This window comes from Varanus komodoensis, unplaced genomic scaffold (genome assembly GCF_004798865.1).
Source record: "Varanus komodoensis strain SLA01 unplaced genomic scaffold, ASM479886v1 scaffold24, whole genome shotgun sequence".
Lineage (NCBI taxonomy): Eukaryota > Metazoa > Chordata > Lepidosauria > Squamata > Varanidae > Varanus > Varanus komodoensis.
The window spans coordinates 1,266,661-1,284,921 of record NW_025335641.1 but is presented as its reverse complement, the minus strand read 5'-3'; positions in this window follow the sequence as shown (position 1 = coordinate 1,284,921).

Below are 18,261 nucleotides of genomic sequence, written 5' to 3'. Positions count from 1 at the left end.
GGCACCTATAATGTAGGGATGGGTAAATCAGTTAACTGGAGTTTCAAGTGTCATCTTGAAGCTCATTCCAACTTGTGTCCATATCAGATCCCAAGCTTCATTGTTGTTTTATTTTTGCATGAAAGTCCATGCATACAAATGCATTTATCAATTGCACACATCTTTGAAATTTGTGCATTCTTTAGCTATTGAATGAAATGTATTCTGACATTTCAGAAATGTAGTTTCTATAATGGTTCCATAACATGTTAAACTGGCCAGGGATAATAGAGTCCAATGGAGTGGTTGTGGGGAACGATCCTTCACTCTCACAGCCTCCATCATAGTAGCATCCATGGAAGCTGGTGGCTGGCAGGAATGCCAGAGGAAAGTGTTCTTCTGTCTCTGATCAAACTCTAAGCTGAGTAGCACTCATCTTCACAAGCATTTGGGGCAACTAGATGTCACAGTCCAAGCCAAGGAATGATAACCTTCAGCCTCATTACCACTTCAACTATCTCTGCCCCTTATAGGAACTTTACTTTAGGTAGACAATTCTTTATTTCTGCTGTTACAGGGTACAATCCAATTTCTGCACTCTGTTTGCCTTTGTCAGCATCTCAGAAAATTTCCTTTTGTTTATTGTCCATTGAGACCTTATTGGCACTTTCTGAACCTATTTTCTGCCCAGATGGTTTTTTTCACAGCATTAAATAATATTAATTCTCCTCATCTTCTGCCTTACTTTGAATTGTGAAAAAAGCAATGTACCCCATGAATTGCTCAGCCAAAGCAATTAGAGAGATTCTTAAAAGCAATGCTGGGAAATACAGTTTGGTCATATGCTTTTCCCATACAGAGTAATTTTTGATCACTTGCCTGCACCTTATGACTTCCTTACTTTTGTTGTTATTTATATGGTGAAAGTAAATTGCAGCTGTAAAAGTCTTGCCCCAAAACTGTCTTGGCCTTTGCAACCAGGATCACATGCAGACATAATCTGGTGTAGCTTTTGTTAATGCCAGCTTGCTGGCACATGTTATTCCTATTTAGAACAAAAGACTTTTTCAAAATGGGCAGGATAGGTTTATTGTGGAGGATAGGCTTATTAATAGCTATTATGCATAGTAACTAAATGGGAGCTCTGTATTCAGAATCTATTGCATAATGTGCAACTTTTTGTAACCCTGACAAGTGCACAGGGTACAACTCAGCTGTGTTTGCCACAGGACATGCTGCAGCATTCCTTGCAATGTACAGGCAATTGATTTCCCTGAAAATAGGAATCCTTATAACTGCAGCTCTAGGGTTATGATCTGAAGGAGCACTGCTATCTTTTGCTTTACAGATCTGCTTTCCTTTTCTTTCTAGTAGCAGAAAAGATAACAGAAAAAATATCTGCTATCTTTTTCTTTCCAGCGTCCCTCAGAATACTAAAAGGACTCTCTTAGCCCAGGCATGAGTTGGGGATTTGACAGCGGTTGATCCAGTCCACTGCAGGAACAGAGCCCACATGAGATGGTGCCTCCACAGCTTTCTCCTGCCCTGGCCTCTGTGTGCAGACCCTCGGGGCTTCACCAAATGGAGGTTTAATCCAGCCCTGTCCCACAGCTTTCCTGGGACACTTTAGACACTGTTTTTGCTCTTCCTGCATAATGCCAAGTGTTTTAATGCCTGCCTCTTCCCTCCTTGGCAGCAGAGGAGCACGGTGGTACCTGCTGTAGCCTCATTACACTGGGGCCATGGCTGAGGACTCTGACCTCTGATGGCTGCTCATATTCCCAGTGGCAGCCCAGCACAGCTTCCAAAGTCAAGGAGCCCCGTCTTGCGGCATGCATGTATATTACACACCATTGCCCCAAGTGTCCTCTACTGCTTCTCATCCTTCCTTCATGTGAAGGAAACTATCCACAACATATTCTGGGAAAGCAGAGGAGCACCATGCTTCCATCCAACTCTCCCTGTTCTTGCCATAGGGTGAGGTTCTATAAAAAGGCTGTTGTGGTACTTGGATAGTTTGCCATGTGTCAGGTACAAGTTTATGTCCTCATGCACCTTTATTTTGGGGGTATTATTTAGGTTGGTTCATGCATCAGGGCTCACTGGACAATTTCCTTTGGGGGTCCCTAATGGTGACAGTGTGACAAAACTCAGTATTTCCTGTGTTGATTGTTAACTCCCATCTGCCTCTTCTCCTTTCCACCCAACTCCTTCCCTCTTCTTTATGCCAAATAAGGACTGGGTAAGTCAAATAGATTACATTCACCAGTGGCTCACTGCCATGAGACCTACCAGTGGCAGCACGAGTTAGTGCTCCTAATAGAGCTCAGTAGATTACACAATGCATAGTGGCTTACTCCTTACCTCAGTTGCTTTTAGCTGCATGTCTCAAGCTTTTCTGAGGGAGGGATTTCCAAGAATTCCTGGGCAGACTGTATTCAGGAGTTTGAAGACCAACTTTATTTCATTTTTATACTGCTCATAGCCAAAGCTCTCTGGGTGACATTCAACAAAATATAAAAATAATGCAATTCAATACATAGAAACATTAAAAATAATTTAAAAGAACATAAAAGAACATCAAAAGACAAATAGAAAGACCTGGCTAAGAGTAAAAGGCAGCTGGCTAATTGTATCAGGCCTCTGAATGACCAGAGAAGTCTTAACAGGCCTCTGCAAAGAAAGATAGTAAATTTGTGCTGGAAAGATAGTAAATTTGTTGCCAGGCAGGCCACAGCAGGGAGGCTATTCCAAAGATGGGGAGACGCCACAGAAAAGGCCAAGGCCCTCCCCCTAATTGCCACCCTCCAAGCTCTTGAGGGGTTGGCACCAGGAGGAAAGCCCCAGTGGCTGAGCACAGCATCCACATAGATCGGGGTTGGGACAGGTGTTCTGACGGGTTTTGTGGTCCCAGGCTCTGTGGGCTTCACTGCTCTTGAATTATTTGGTAGGAAGCCCCATGTGAAGTACCACTCACCCTTGTATGTAAAGCTGTGTTAATTATGGGTAAGGCCAGAGAACCTAGCTGATTGAACTGCAGGCCTACACATAAATAGAGCATTCATTCCTTGTGACTGATGTAGCTGCAACAGCAGTAAGAACACTGATACAATTTGACTGTAACCATGACTACTAGCAGTAGTAACACATCTATTTTTCCTTTCCCCACTCTCCTTTTTTCATTGCATAGGTGAACATCTCATTCATGATGTACTGTGAGGGGGATGTATGTGTGTGCATGGTTACAGTGCCAGCAGCCCTGGCAAGTATATGGATAACACAACCTCCATGCTCATAAACATTGTCTTCCGGTATGAGTCCAGAGTCCACTGGTAGAGAAAATTCTATAGGAGGAACATCAACTAGAAGCAGAAGGAGGTAAGCAGGTAGGTAAGGCAAAGCATTCTGCACCACTGTTGATGCACAACTAACACTTTACTTTCTTGGGTTGCATAATTTAGTGTACCTCTGAAGATGTGTTGGTTCTTTTGTGGTACCCCAGGGCAACCTTTGGTCACTTGGTGCCACCAATAGAGGTGACATGGAACTATCTCTATCTATAAGTGCTATCTCTGCCACCTAACTAGTCACCCATTCTAGTCACCCAAATCTATGACCCACTAAGTAGTAGTCCTGTCCTTGCTCTTTCTTCCATGTTGACGTGTCAGGTCCTGACACAGTTGGATGGACTGAGTGTATGCAGTATCCCTTCAAATACAACTTGGAGACAGTCTATGTAAATTTTACACCCTAGTGGACCTTATTCATACAGTTCATGGCAGGACGGTAGGAATCTGCTGTCACAGTGTCCCAAGATTAATTGCACAGCAAAGCAGCACAGTCTCACACCAATTTTTTACTTCAGACAAATTGGCTACTACTGAACATAGTCCCTTTACTTCACAAGAGTTGTGCTTGTGAAACAGGTAGTATGCCTTTGGCACAGTTGATGGAAGAGGCAAGAGAGCATCAACTCCAAGAATCATAAGCTGCGTAGTTTTGCAATTGTTGTGCGGGACAGCACGAGCAGTAACCACAGGAACAAAGTTCTCCTCCTGTACCAGCAGTCCAGCAGTCTAGTATCACCAGCAAGCCTTCAGGCAGTCAAATGACTTCTTTATATCCCACCTTTTTTTCCTTTCAAGGAGCATGGAGGATGTAGAGGGAGGTGGCATTTATAATGACAGAGAGGTAGGATGTATGCTCTTCTCCCATCATGGATGTTCCTTTCCCCCTTCCTGAGAAATCTACTTGCATTAACATGCTATTTACTGCTTTTGTAGTAAAAGCATATGCATGCATACTTGGCCTCTCCTTCTGCTGCACCTTTGCCTGAAGTTGCTGCTAGGTGTTTACAAACTGCATAATGCCAGTGGTAGCTGAGGTCCCTAGGGAGCAAGTGAAGGCTAACATGAAAACGTCACAATCTGGAGTACTCATTCTTCATGACTGTGGGCTGGAGTCACAGTCATTGATAATGCTTTATAATGAGAAGAGACCAGAGAACGGCCAACCTGCTTGTCATAATGGTTACAAATGCTTGCCAAGGCACTGCTGGGTGTTCCCCAAGCTCAAGTAGTTTCATGATTCCTCTGTGATTACTGTTTTGGATTATGAGATGTGGATGCAAAACCTCTCCACGACCCAAGCAACACCTTTTGAGATTGCTGACCATCCTTGTTCACTGCTCTTTCTGTGGTATTCCCCAGACCTGTGTACACAGCTGAATGAAACAAGGACAGGGAAAATGTCTGGAGTAGTTACGTGTGTGGAAACCTTGAGAAGGAATAATCTGAAAGAGTGTTCACATTAGGCCCTTCCAAGCAAGTCCTTGCTCTGACACAAGTTGAGTCAGCACACAGGTTTCTGCTGCTGACATGCGCATACCTGTCCTTTCAGCATCATTCCAGAAGATGGCCACCAGTAGTGAAATGATTAGCCATTGAGCACAAGACATGGTGTATCTCAGAATCAAGTTATCAGCAGTAGAATTCAGGTATGGTATCAAAAGTGGGTTGAAGAATGCACCTAAGCAGGAAGAGGCTAATACACCAGGACCTCATGTGCAGAAAATATGAGAGCTGAAAAACAGTAACAAAAAGTAGCAATTATTAACTCTGAGTATCTGAGTTTGCATATATCCTACCTCCCTCTCCTCTGCCATTGTGAGTACAATCTCTGTGTCCTCTGCCCAGTTCTTCCCTTATTGTGCCCCCCTAGATCCAAAATTTATAGTCCCTTCATTGAAGTTTACCCCTCAAATGGCCTCTAACACACAATATGGAATTAAAGGAATAGGAAACGGGAGACAAGGTAGCTATGATGCACTGACCATCAATGGAGGGCAATGATCAACTGCGCTACGTTACCCTCATCAGTTTCCAGCATTTCTTCCATGGCTGTATTTATGTCTGGAATGAGTTCTTCATTCAAGAGACACAGAGAGAGAACTAAGAAGAAGGACACAGGGAGATAAGGACCAGGCACTACAAGGCAGAACAACCCTTCAGATTTTCCCACCAAATTTTCCTGCCCTAACTTGCCAAGCAGGTCTGCAGCACAAGATGGCATGCCTTCACCCACAATGGCTACCGGGTTGGGCTACTGCAGGATGGTGGGACATGCACTGCCCTCACCCCATCCCCAGGGCCATGCCATTTTACAACCTTTCCATTCCCAAGGAATAGCAGAGCATACCATTGCATAAATCATGCCCTGGATTTTGGTGGCACACTCAATGCACTACTGAAAAGAACAGCGTTTTTTTCCTGTTCAAGGAAAAACAAAATGGGAGAAGCAGGTATAAAGTGCAGAACTACTACTACAAGGAAACAATGTTATGTAAAGGCCCAACAAACTTCCATGAGTGTAAGTTTGCAAATGCAAAATAATTGCCTCATGCTGAAAAGGTTTTTAGTGTGCCCGGACATAACTTAATTCCTATACCTCCAGTCTGACTCTCATCCCTGCACATTGAATGTATACAAGATTTGATCTTGTAGCTTTGGGGTAGAGGTGGACGGGGATATGGGAAACAAATGTCTTGTGAGAAGCAGCCTGCATTTCCACTACAGGAGAAATGCTCCTCCTGCTGCTGCTGTTTTATGAGATCTGGAATGACTCTGTATATTGGTATTTGTGAACCCTTCCACCCACCACTCATGATGCCCCACTATGATGCAAGCTATGTGCTTAGTCCTTCCCCAAAGATGATGCAGCTCTGAGACATCCAGGAACTCCTCATGTTTCTAGATAAAGCTGTAATAGGCAGTCTCAGGCTGTCTAAGAGTTCAATGGCATGCAGAAGATTCTGTTAAATTGGAGCCTATTAAAATTGCCTCAGAAACCTTACAGGTTACACATTCTTGTACAGTCCTTTGACTATTACGTACAGAGTTATAGTCTATTTTGCAGTATGTGTAATTTAAATTGCATCTGCTGCCTTGAAACTTTCTCTAGGGTTTTATTTTCCTGTGTCACAGTAACCTGATGGTAATTTCTTCCTCTTCTTCTCTGTCCTCTTCTCATTATTATTAGTTAGTATCATGTTGTTTGCAATGTGTGACATGACCTGTTTCAGTCAAGACAGGGATTCTGAGGAGTGACTCAACAGAGCTGCCTTGAATGTTCATTAGGGATTTCATTTCTGTCCAAGAAGCTTTTAAAAAGCTTTGCTACTTCGTCTTTAGTTTCCCTACCCCCTCAACCCACCCAAAAATTAAAAAAAATGCCCTGTTTATCTTGCTGGTGCAGTCGCCAGAGGAGTTGTTGCTGACATCATCAGAGGCATATAAGTCTTGCCTTGCGCTGGCAAAGGAAGTGAAAAGAAACAGACATAGATGCTATAACTTTGAAGAGCACCCCAAGAGATGGGATATGAATATGAAATATACTCATGAACCAGAGCAAAAAAAGACAAGAAATGAATAGGAAGCAGAACTCTGCAGCTGGGAGAAGGCTAATGCAAAATCAATATGTTTGTTTTCAATAAATCAATGCATTAATTCCGGTGGGATTCCGCATCTGTGAAATGCAGAGGGCAAAAAGGAGATGGAGATGGCGGTGATTGTTCACTGGGGTCCTTCCGCAGCTGCTTCAGTGGTACTCTTGGATTGTAATATGGTCTCCAAAGATTTGGGGTCAAGTACCTTGGTTGTTCTGATACTGCACCTTTATGAATAGATCACTGAGGTTTTGATGTAACAAAGGTGTGTGTGGCATGCCACAGAGAAACCACACAAAATGGCAGCCTCTTGCCCTTTAACCTGACAGCTGTTCATTCCATTTCAGTACTTACCCAGTGCAAGCTATCTTATCATAATATTCTGAAGATGCTGTTCCAGTCCTGAACCTTAGAAAGCCAAACTACACAGAAGGGATGTCTAGTTTGAAGACGCACAAAAATTCACAGGCAAAAGAATCTAGGGTGACCACAGAGCATGTCTCACCTGCTTGACCACATTCTCAGTTTGCAAAAGTAGGAGGCAATGTACACATTTGCTTTTGGCCTGGAGACATTTTAAAGAAAGTGGTGGTGTCCTTTTTTTTTTTTTTTTTGGAAGGGAGTGGAGCTGGATGTCTCAAAGCAACAAAGCATATGAAAACAAAGGACTTTGTCCTGAGACTTTATAGATGACCCTGAGACTTCAACATCCTGAACGTTTTTCTCAGAGAACTGAATTGGGAAAGGGTGGGAAAGAAATGTAGACTACTCTTGGAGTTGCCGTAATAAAAGTTATAGTTTTACATTTTGGAATATAGGAAACTTTGCCTTCCTTCTTTCAACCTCCCTCCCAAACCTCCAAGGTTTTTCCATTCAGGTTCCTTCTATGGGAAAAGGGGACTAGCCCCAAGATACACAAATAGATACTGGTGCAAGTGTAACCTTGCTGGCTACTTGTAAATTACTGCGAGCTGCTTCTCCCTTGCGATCTAAAACACCCAACTGGTTTACCCTTTTGTCTGTATGGAATTTCTTACCTCAGACTGTAAAAGCAAACATTGAAACCTGTTAAATTCTGTAAACTTTGCTTGTTTTAGTGTTAATCTGTTCTACAAGCACCCTATGTCACGACATTTTTCTAATGTGTCTCGGATGATATTTCTGTACTGTGTGCCTCTATATTGTTCTTGCCTATCAACCATTCAAAGTCTCCTTCCCCTCTCAGCAACGCATATGTGACTTCAACTTCATAAAACACTATGTGTATGCTTGGTTTCTTTGTAATCAGTCATAAACTGGCCATCCCTCAGTACTGTTGTAATTTAGGAATACCTGTTTGCTGTAAATAAACTGTCAATGCTTGCCGGTACACTGCCTTTTGGATCCAGACATTCATTCTTTGTGTCGTGCCTGAAACCCTGACAGAGGCAGCACCTCATGAGGAGGTCTTGTGCTTGGGACCCTGTACCCAAAGGTCAACCCCACAACCTAGCCTGGGGGTGGCTGAGCAGATAGCTGTACCTCATCCTGACCCTTTGCCCATTGACCCACCCGAGCCTGCATCAAAGCAAGAGAGCTCCGAGGGAAAAGACACTATGAGTTCCGCTCAGGGAGAGTCTGAGCAGACTGCTCCACCCCCTCCTGACACTGAGCTTCCTGAGCATGACACAGGAGACACAGGGGGCGGGATAGACTTTTCTCTCCCATCTAATCAGCATATTTTGAGAAGATGGGAACAAAGGCAAGCCTTGTTACGCCTCAGAGAGGAAAGGTGGGACCAAGATAGCTAGTCCCACGTGGGATCGGGGAGCCGTCACTAAAGGATTAGCATCTGCATTGCAAAGACCTCAACAGTAGAGCTTATCTGTAGAGTTGTAAATCTTGTAGATAAGTAGCAATAAAAGACTTTAGTTTTATTGCTTGTGAACATGTGGGTTGTTTATACGTTGAGCCGCACCTCAATACTTTGCATGTTTGAAATCCTGACACTACTCAGGAGCAGCTTTTTCAGTTTCTACTAGATCACATGTCACACACTATTCATCTATTTCATACTTCTGGGTAAACCTTGGAGCTTTTTCATTCTTTCTATGTTCAGCTTAAATTGAAAGCTGTCTCTAATGCTCATCAACTAAGTCTTTTTCTTTGACCCAGCATCTAGAGGCAAGCACATGCCTGCATGAAGGACTGTCTGCAAGTTTCAGCTCCTCTCAAAAAATTCTGGCCCATGCCAATGGCCAGGTGATAGAATGGTAACAAAATACTTCAGGGAGGTGTCTCAGCTTGCAGACAGCAGGTCTGCAATATTGCAGACTAACTTATGGATCTCAGACCATTGAAAGAGTCCACTCCTTGAGGCACTGAAAAACATTTAAATATGAAATGGTGTGTCAACAGTAACACAGAAAATGTTCAGATGCACTCTAATCCCCCTCAAATGGGGAGAGGATCCCAAAACAACCTCCCTCCAGTTTGACCTTGTTCTGTCAAGATACCTAAGTGACTGTAGTACAAAAACAATGACAAAGCCAGTGCGGGAGAGGATGAAGTCTACTGGGGGAAGGTACGACTAGCTGCCTAGTTGGCTGGCACCCTGACCAGAAGAGCTCCCCATTAAAAAAGAATGTTTCACATGAGATCATTTCCTCCTCTGTATACCTGCCCAGACTCTAAGATTGTCCTCAGAAGCCCTGCCCTGGGACTTCCTACCAAAGGAAGTGGCTACTAAGAAGAGGGCCTTTCTTTTGTTGGCATCCTCAGTGTGGAATGAGCTTCCAGAGAGGATCACCTGGCACCCACCTCATGCTCATTCTGGTGTCAGGTATTTTCCTTCCTATTTTCCCAGCTGTTCATTCAGTTCCTGTTTTAATCTTTTTCAAATTTGTTATTGTATTTTAATAATTGCACTGCATCCACATTTTACACAGATTTTTATTTATTTATTTATTTAAAACATGTTTATGCCGCCCCCACCGCAACAAAGCCTCGGGGCGACTCACAACAAAAACAAAATATACAAATATAACAATTATACAACAAAAATATTAAAACCTGGTGCATCTCAACTTAAAAGATTTAAAATCCTATAAATACCAATAAATTAACAATTAAAATAAGTTTTAAATAAAAAGGTCTTAGCCTGGTGCCGAAAAACAAATAATGATGGCGCCAGGCGGACCTCTTTGGGGAGCACATTCCATAGATGGGGCACCACCGCAGAGAAAGCCCTCCTCCGGGTACTCACCCTCCTAATATCATTCACAGAGGGTTCCCGGAGAAGGACATCTGTTACTGATCTCAAGGGGCGGGAGGCATATATGGACCCAAGCATTCCTTTACATACCCAGGACCCAAGCCATTGAGGGATTTATAGGTCATAACCAACATCTTGAATTGGGCCTGGACTTCAATCAGGAGCCAGTGGAGCTGACGGAGAACTGAGGTTATATAAGAACAACACCCAGTCCCTGTCAGCAGCCTGGCAGCTCTGTTCTGCACCAACTGAAGTATCCGGACCGTCTTCAAGGGTAGCCCCACGTAGAGCGCGTTACAGAAATCTAATTGGGAAGTTACCAATGCGTGTGTCACTGTCGCCAGGCAGTCGTTCTCCAGGAAGGGACGCAGCTGATGGATCAGCCAAAGCTGAAGGAAAGCGCTCCTCGCCACCGCCATCACCTAAGCTTCTAGAGACAGCTCAGGGTCGAGGAGCACTCCCAAACTGCAAACCCTGTCCCTCAGAGGGAGTGCAACCCCATTTAGGACAAGGCCCAAGTCCCCCATCCCGAGGCCTGAACCACCCACCAACAGGACCTCTGTCTTGTCTGGATTGAGCTTCAGTTTATTGGCCCTCATCCAGCCCATTACCTCAGCCAGACACAGGTACAACACAGCCACTATCTCACCTGGATTGGTGGAAAATGAGAGGTAGAGCTGGGTATCATCAGCGTACTGATGATTCCACAGCCCACACCTCCTGATGACCTCTCCCAGCGGTTTCATGTAGATGTTGAATAGCAAGGGGGACAAGATGTACCCCTGTGGAACTCCATGGCATAACTGCCATGGCGCAGAGCCATAGTCCCCCAGCAACACCTTCTGAAATCGGCCATTGAGATAGGAGTGGGACCACCGCCCCGCGGTGCCTCCAACTCCCAATCCCGCTAGCCTATTCAGAAGGATATCATGGTTGATGGTATCGAAAGCCACTGAGAGGTCCAGGAGAACTAACAGGAACACACTCCCCCTGTCTCTCTCCCTGCACAGGTCATCATACAGGGCGATCAAGGCAGATTCAGTGCTGTACCCGGGTCTGAAGCTGGACTGAAATGGGTCCAGATAATCAGTTTCATCCAAGAGTGCTTGGAGTTGTCCCACCACCACCTGCTCTAACACCTTGCCCCGGAACAGGATGTTGGCCACTGGTCTATAATTGGTGGCCACCTCTGGATCCAGGGATGCCTTCTTTAGGACTGGCTGGACTACCGTCTCTTTTAAAGAGGAAGGTACACGACCGTCTCTTAAAGAGGTGTTGACCTCCTCCAGGATCCAGATGCCAATACTGTCCTTGGCTTTCTTAAGTATCCAAGATGGGCATGGGTCTAGTAAGCAGGTGGTAGGGCGTACTTGTCCAAGCACCTTGTCCACATCATCAGGCTGTAACAACTGAAATTCATCCATTAATTGTGGACTCGATGGCGTCGTTGGCATCTCCTCAGTAGAATCTGGTTCAATAGTAGAGTCAAGCTCATGACGAAGCTGAGCAATTTTCTCCCTGAAATGCCTGGCAAAGTCATCACAGCGGGCCTTTGAGGGTAGTACAAGATCTTTCTTTGGGCCCGGATGTATCAGCCCCTGCACCACCCGAAAGAGCTCCACCAGATGGCATTGTGAGGAGGCAATGGAAGCGGAGAAGAATTTCTTCTTCACCGTTCTCACCACCACAGCATAGGCCCGATAATGGGCTCTTAAGTGTGTTCAGTCAGATTCACCCCGTGATCTCCTCCACCTACACTCTAGACGTCTCCCAACCCGCTTCATTGCCCATAATTCAGGTGTGTACCAAGGAGATGAATGGGCTCTGCCAGGTGGGAGAGGACGCTTGGGAGCGATCGTGTCAATAGCCCTGGTCATCTCCCCATTCCACAGTTCAACCAGGGCATCGACAGGACCACCAGCCTTGTCAACCAGAAAATCCCCCAGAGCTTTCAGGAATCCATCAGGATCCATCTGGCTGTGGGGGCAGACCAATACAATCTGGTCCGCATCCTTACAGAGGGAAAGGCCACTCTCGAGCTCAAACCTTATGAGGAAGTAATCTGACCATGACGAGGGTGTCAAACTTAAATTCCTCACCCTCAGATCACCCTCTTCCTTCCCCGTCGAGAAATCCAGGTCCAGAGTGTGTCCATGTTCATGGGTCGGGCCACTGACGTGTTGAGACAGCCCCATGGCTGCCATGGAGGCCATGAAGTCCTGAGCTGCCCCGGTTAGAACCGTCTCGGCATGGAGATTGAAGTCCCCCAGGACCAACATCCTGGGAGTCTTCAACACCAGGTCCGTCAGCTCAGGCAGGGAGTCTGTTGGGCAGAAGGGTGCATGGTACACCAACAGAATCCCCAATCTGTCTCGGTCGCCCAACACCAAGTGGACGCATTCCAGCCCCGTCCTCGAGAGGACAGGAAGCCCCACAAGGGAAATAGAAGCTCGATAAACCAGAGCGACTCCCCTCCCCTCCCCTCCAGGCGTGGTTGGTGCTGGACCAGGTACCCAGGCGGGCACAGCTGTGAGAGGGTGACATCCCCCCCCCTCACCCGCCCAGGTGTCTGTGATGCAAGCCAGGTCGGCCCTCTCATCCATGATCAAATCATGGATGAGTGTTGCCTTATTTTGGACCGACCTGGCATTAAGCAGCAGCACCGACAGGCCCAGGGGAGCAGTTGACAAGTCTACCTGGAAACCGCTGGCTGAGGGAATAACCAGAAAGTAGGACAGGTGTTAACCATCTGTCCCTCCTTCTTCTGTGCAGACCCATTAGACCCCCCCAACGCCATAATGTCCATTGCCCATCACCACCCCGATGGCGGTGCCCACGCGCTCCCCAGGCGACATCATTTTTACTTTTATTTATACCACAATCTTAAACTTTCAAGTTTCTATAGAGCATTTTTTCTATTTTTATTATCAGGAACCATCCAGGAAGCTTTGGCTATTGGATGGTATAGAAATAGAATAAAATAAATAAACACAATGTTGTTTTCAACATGTAATAATGGGCACTTTTGTCTTATTCTTGTATTTCAAGAGCAGTGTGATTGCCAAATGTAAGTCCATGCCAAACACTGTTCTAACTGCATTGGTTTACAGGAAGTCATGCAGTGCGAAAAGAAGTTGTAAGTAGAACTCCAGTGTAAAAGAGAATTATTTGACTAACCTTGCATGGACAGAGAAACTGGCAAATCTATTAACCAGAATTTTTCTCTACTGCAATAAAAGTATCTATTGGGTTTAATGTGTGATGATTTGTTTTGATAAATAAAGCTGCTAAGCCATATTACTGCTATCTTGAATGTGTGGTCACAGTTTGAGGTGTTAATTTCATGGACAAGTGCAGAGATTTGCTGGCTTCTAATAGAGTTCCCAACACTTTAAGAGAACCGAGGGCTTCCTGTAATGGCATATCATGATTTTGTCTTGTTTATTCTCTTCTCATGCCTTAGTTCTCTGATTTGTTCCTTCATTCACATTCAGGTCTTTTTTGCATTTTGGATAAGTTCACACATGCATGGTAAGCTCTTGTTGACTGGAGGACTAAGTGATGACTTGAACATCTGGATGAACAATTATATGTCCTTCCTTAGAGAAAAAAAGACAATTTTGATGTTTTCTGTTGTGTTCCAGAATCACCCAGTTCATGAATAGGGCTGAGCATGTTGGCAACATGGACTCTCCTTGTTGTGCTTCTTTAATCCCCTGCATTCTTGAGATTTAAGGCATCTCTACAACATTTAGAAGGCCAGTTCCTGAAGATGAAACTCAAATATTTGGCCACCTAATGAGAAGGAAGGACTCACTGGAGAACAGAATGCTGGGAACAATTGAAGGCAAAAGAAGAAGGGGATGGCAGAGAATGAGGTGGCTAAGATGGAGTCACTGAAGCAGTTGGTGTGAGCTTAATTGGACTCTGGGGGATGGCGGAGGACAGGAAGGCCTGAAGAAATGTTGTCCATGGGGTCGCGCTGGGTCGGACGTGACTTTGCAACTAACAACAACAACAACAAAATTTATTGTGCACTCATGATTTATCAGTGGCAGAAATGTGAGGGTGCTTTTCATGATGTTATCATCTTCCAGGACCTCTTCTGTGTTTTTTGCAGGAACTTTTAAGTGAAGAAAGCCAGCTATTAAAACTCAAATCAGAACAAAAGCCTTGTGAAGAGTTGCATATCTGCTGTACTGCTGTACTCTACCACAGCACCACTTTGTTATTGGTTAATAGAATATATAGAAAGGTGGTGAAATACTAAGGGTAGGAAAACCTCACGTATAAGGGAAACATTTTTCCTTCTGTGAAGAAAAGTGGAAAATAAGCTCAGTGAATGCAGTGGCCCAAACTCCTTGTGTAGAGAAAACTTAATGGCAGTTCTAATATGCACTCAGGAAACCTTACTTGTTTACTTTCTTGCATGCTTCTCTGCCATTATAATTGTCTTGGTTGTTCCCAACCCTTCTTGCCCTTCTTTGCCTAGTTGTACTGATCACCTGAAGCATTCTGACTTGCTTTCTTATGCTCTTTCCTCCTTTCATCAAATGTGATGAGCCTCCCACTGCCCATTCTTCTCCCTCAGAAGGAAAGACCAAAGGGGGGGGGGGTCAGAATCTGGGGTGAGTGGAAAGAATGTCAGACTCTAGGGGGGAGGACCAGGGAAGCAAAGCAAGGTCAGAATTCAGAAAGGTGCGGCAACAAAAGTCAGAATTCAGAGAGGGGAGCAGGAGAGAATCTAGAGAAACAGGTGCTCCCAATATGTTGCGATAGGTTTTCCCCACAGCAATGTGTGGTAAATCCCAGAACACTTTTCAAACTATAATGTACCCCCAGGCCCAAAAAGCGTGTTTCTTCTCATACTAGGCAGTGCCTGGCACTATCAGCTGAAAAGCATAGCACAGCTGTTCTACCTTCCCTTCCTTATATTCCCTTATTTATTGGTAATGTGTTTACTTCTGGTAAGGAGAAAAGATGGAAAAGGCTGTGGAATAATATGGATGGGATACACATGGAAAACAAAGTTTCCAAGGCCAACTTAAACATCTGTGAATACAGCAGGGCAATTGCATCATAACAGTGTCCTTTGGAGGAACCCACAGAATGTCCGCTCCTAAGCCTCCCCATGATCATTTCTACGCCTTCTTCAAGTGACTTCAGCACTCCGTCTCCTAAAGGCTCTCACAGGATCCAGACATTCCACATATATACAGGGAAATATGTCCGTATAAACAACTTCAAGCTCAATGTACAATTTACTCTCATTGTTTTCCTTCTGGTGTTGGATCTGCTGGATGTCTGGAATGAGGTAAAACATTCCTTTCCCTTTTCCCATGACTGAGCCATATAGCCAACTAATGTACATACATATGTCAGCCAGCCCATTATTAAAGTCGGGTGCGGTCTGTGATACGATTTGCCCCGTGTAATGAGACACAGACACTCTTATGCTTGCTTACCTGGGAGTAAGCCCCACTGAACACAATGGGACTGACTTTTGCAAAACCTTGCACAGGATGGGCTGTCTTCTGATTCTAGTTAGATGAGCAACACACTGCCATTCCCATTGTATTATAGAGATCAGATGCAAAGAATTTAAGTGGCACTTTCTAGAATGAATGCAGCTCTCTGGCCTGATTCAATTTGCATAGCAAATAATGTTCCATCCATTTTCACCCTTTGCATTTCTGGAGTGCATTCCCTTAACCCACGCATAAAATGAGGGACTGATGTTAAGGTCTTGATGTGTTTTTTAAAGTAAATTACAATGGTTAAAGGAATACTAATGTGTTTCAATTTCCTTCTGAATTATTTGTGGCTAGTTGATGTAAGTTGTACAGATTTAGATTGGTCTTCCGTACATCTGCAGTCAGAATGCAGAACACTGCAGGAAGTTGCTGATGCCTTGTACAATGAGATATATTGCTGCTAACAGGGAGCCTGAAGTCTTGATTAGTTTGTTGTAAACACTACAATCATGTTTGCACGCTTCCATTCACTTGGTGTGCTGTGTATTAGATGGATGATATTCATGCTGAAAGCTGCAATTTAATTACAATAAGTCTGTTCCCTATACAATTTTGTCAGTGTCATCCTATTACGTTGGTTGTGAACCATTACACGGTTCAATACAGCATGTAGCATCATGTCAGAACGATAATGCCACACAATGGCTCAATCTTAGTTTTCTTGCCCCCCTCTCTCTCCAGATTGGTATTGATTGTTAATTGTTATTAACTTCACAACTTCTGTGAACTGAAGCAAGTGGCGGGAAAGAAGAAATCAAGTTGCTGCTGCTGTTATTATTGTTGTTGCTGCTGCTGCTGTTGTTGTTGATTTATGTATTAGACCGGATTAGCAGAAAGATTTATTAATACCTTGGAAGTCTGCTTACATGCAAGTATGTTCACAGGATCAGACCTTGTCCATGACCTAATTTTTATTTGCAAGTGAAAAATTGCCAAAGTTGAGAGAGTCACAGAAATTCTTCCACCTCCTTGCTTGCTTGCCTGTCAAGATAAAGACATATTGGGCATATATCCCAATTTGCCTATTGGCAACTGAGTAATTAAGAAATAGGGTAACCATTTACCATAAACAAATATGATTTTTGCCTTTTAAACTTTCCACAGTGCGATTGGTGCTATCTTGGGAACAAGCTATAAGTAAAAGTCTGGGGAAGCCACATATTGGGTCAGGAAAAGAGAGCTCAAGGGCCAAAGCAGGAGTAATCGCTGAAAGGCACAACACACGGAAGCTCAGCAGAGCCAGGGAGGATGCTGTTATGAGGTAAAATCTTGGTCCAGACGGGAAGTTCTTTGGGCCAGCTATGGGGAGCAAAACTAATCCAGAACCTGAGAATGCTGCATGGCCTGATGGAGAAGTTTCATACTGGAGCTTTGGTGATTCATCACATGGGACTGCAGCACACAAAGTCGAAGGGTTCCACAAAGCCAAGGATACTTCCTGACAGATCAACATCGCTTGCATAAGAGGAGAACCACTGTATGAAGTATTGGACATGGCTGCTGTGTGCACTTGGGTTTTGAGTTCACTCAGTTATATATGCATGATAGTTGCATCAATAAGAGAAGCATGATTAGCACCTTGACTTCTGAAGGCCACCAAACACTGACTTTCATATTTCTGCAAAAAAAAAAAAAAAAAGGAACACATACATGGCAACCAGCATTAAAATTAAAAGCAGACTCTTAAATAAGACACAACATAAAAAGAGCATCCTGCTTTTCGGAAGCATCAGTTAGTGAGATACTGCCAGAGGTGGCTCTCTCATGAATGAGGAGGGTGAATCCCCTGCTCAGGCAGTAGAGTAGGACAAGTGACTGGCCGCATGCTGCACTCCCCACTGTGCCAGCTGCTGCAAAGAGCCCACTGGCCGTTCTCCTGTGCTGCCTGCTGCAGGGCAAGATCAACCAGGGAGGCTTTCCAGAGCAGCCACACACCCTGCCCTGTTGCTCCTTTCAAAGAGTTGCTGGTCTGGCTCACCAAAGAGCCACATCAGGCAGCAGAAGCAGCAAGTGGAGCTCTTCAGAAAGCAACGTGCTGGTGGCAGTCCAGGTTGGACAGAGGTAGGCATGCCTGTGCTTTCCTGCCTGGATGGTCTGAGAGCTTGTGCTAGCCCTGAGAAGACTATGCAGTTACTTAGGGCAAGCTGGAGCTCTATCTTGCCTCTCAACAGTGTTGAAGCACCGTGGAGCATCTTCCTAAGCCTCGGGCTGTGTCAACCACAGCAACTGCATATGCATTGTCCGGATGCAGGGACCACTTGAGACAAATGTTCCCTTAAGTCAGCCCAGCTAGACCACAAGCCTGCCATGGGTCCCTGGATACCCCTAGGGGTGATTCTATGGGGCTGCTGGATGCATGCACTGGCTCACTTAGAAAAGAAAGGAGACCACGTACATTTAGGCTCTAGTTCTGAAATAGCTTTTTGTCCTTAGTTCATTGAATGCTCTCAGCTCTTCTCTGCTCATATACATGTCAATGTCATAGTAGTTTTGTGTGTCAGTTTTAAATGTGATATACTGTAGCATTAAATATATGGCTTTCTTCAACTGTA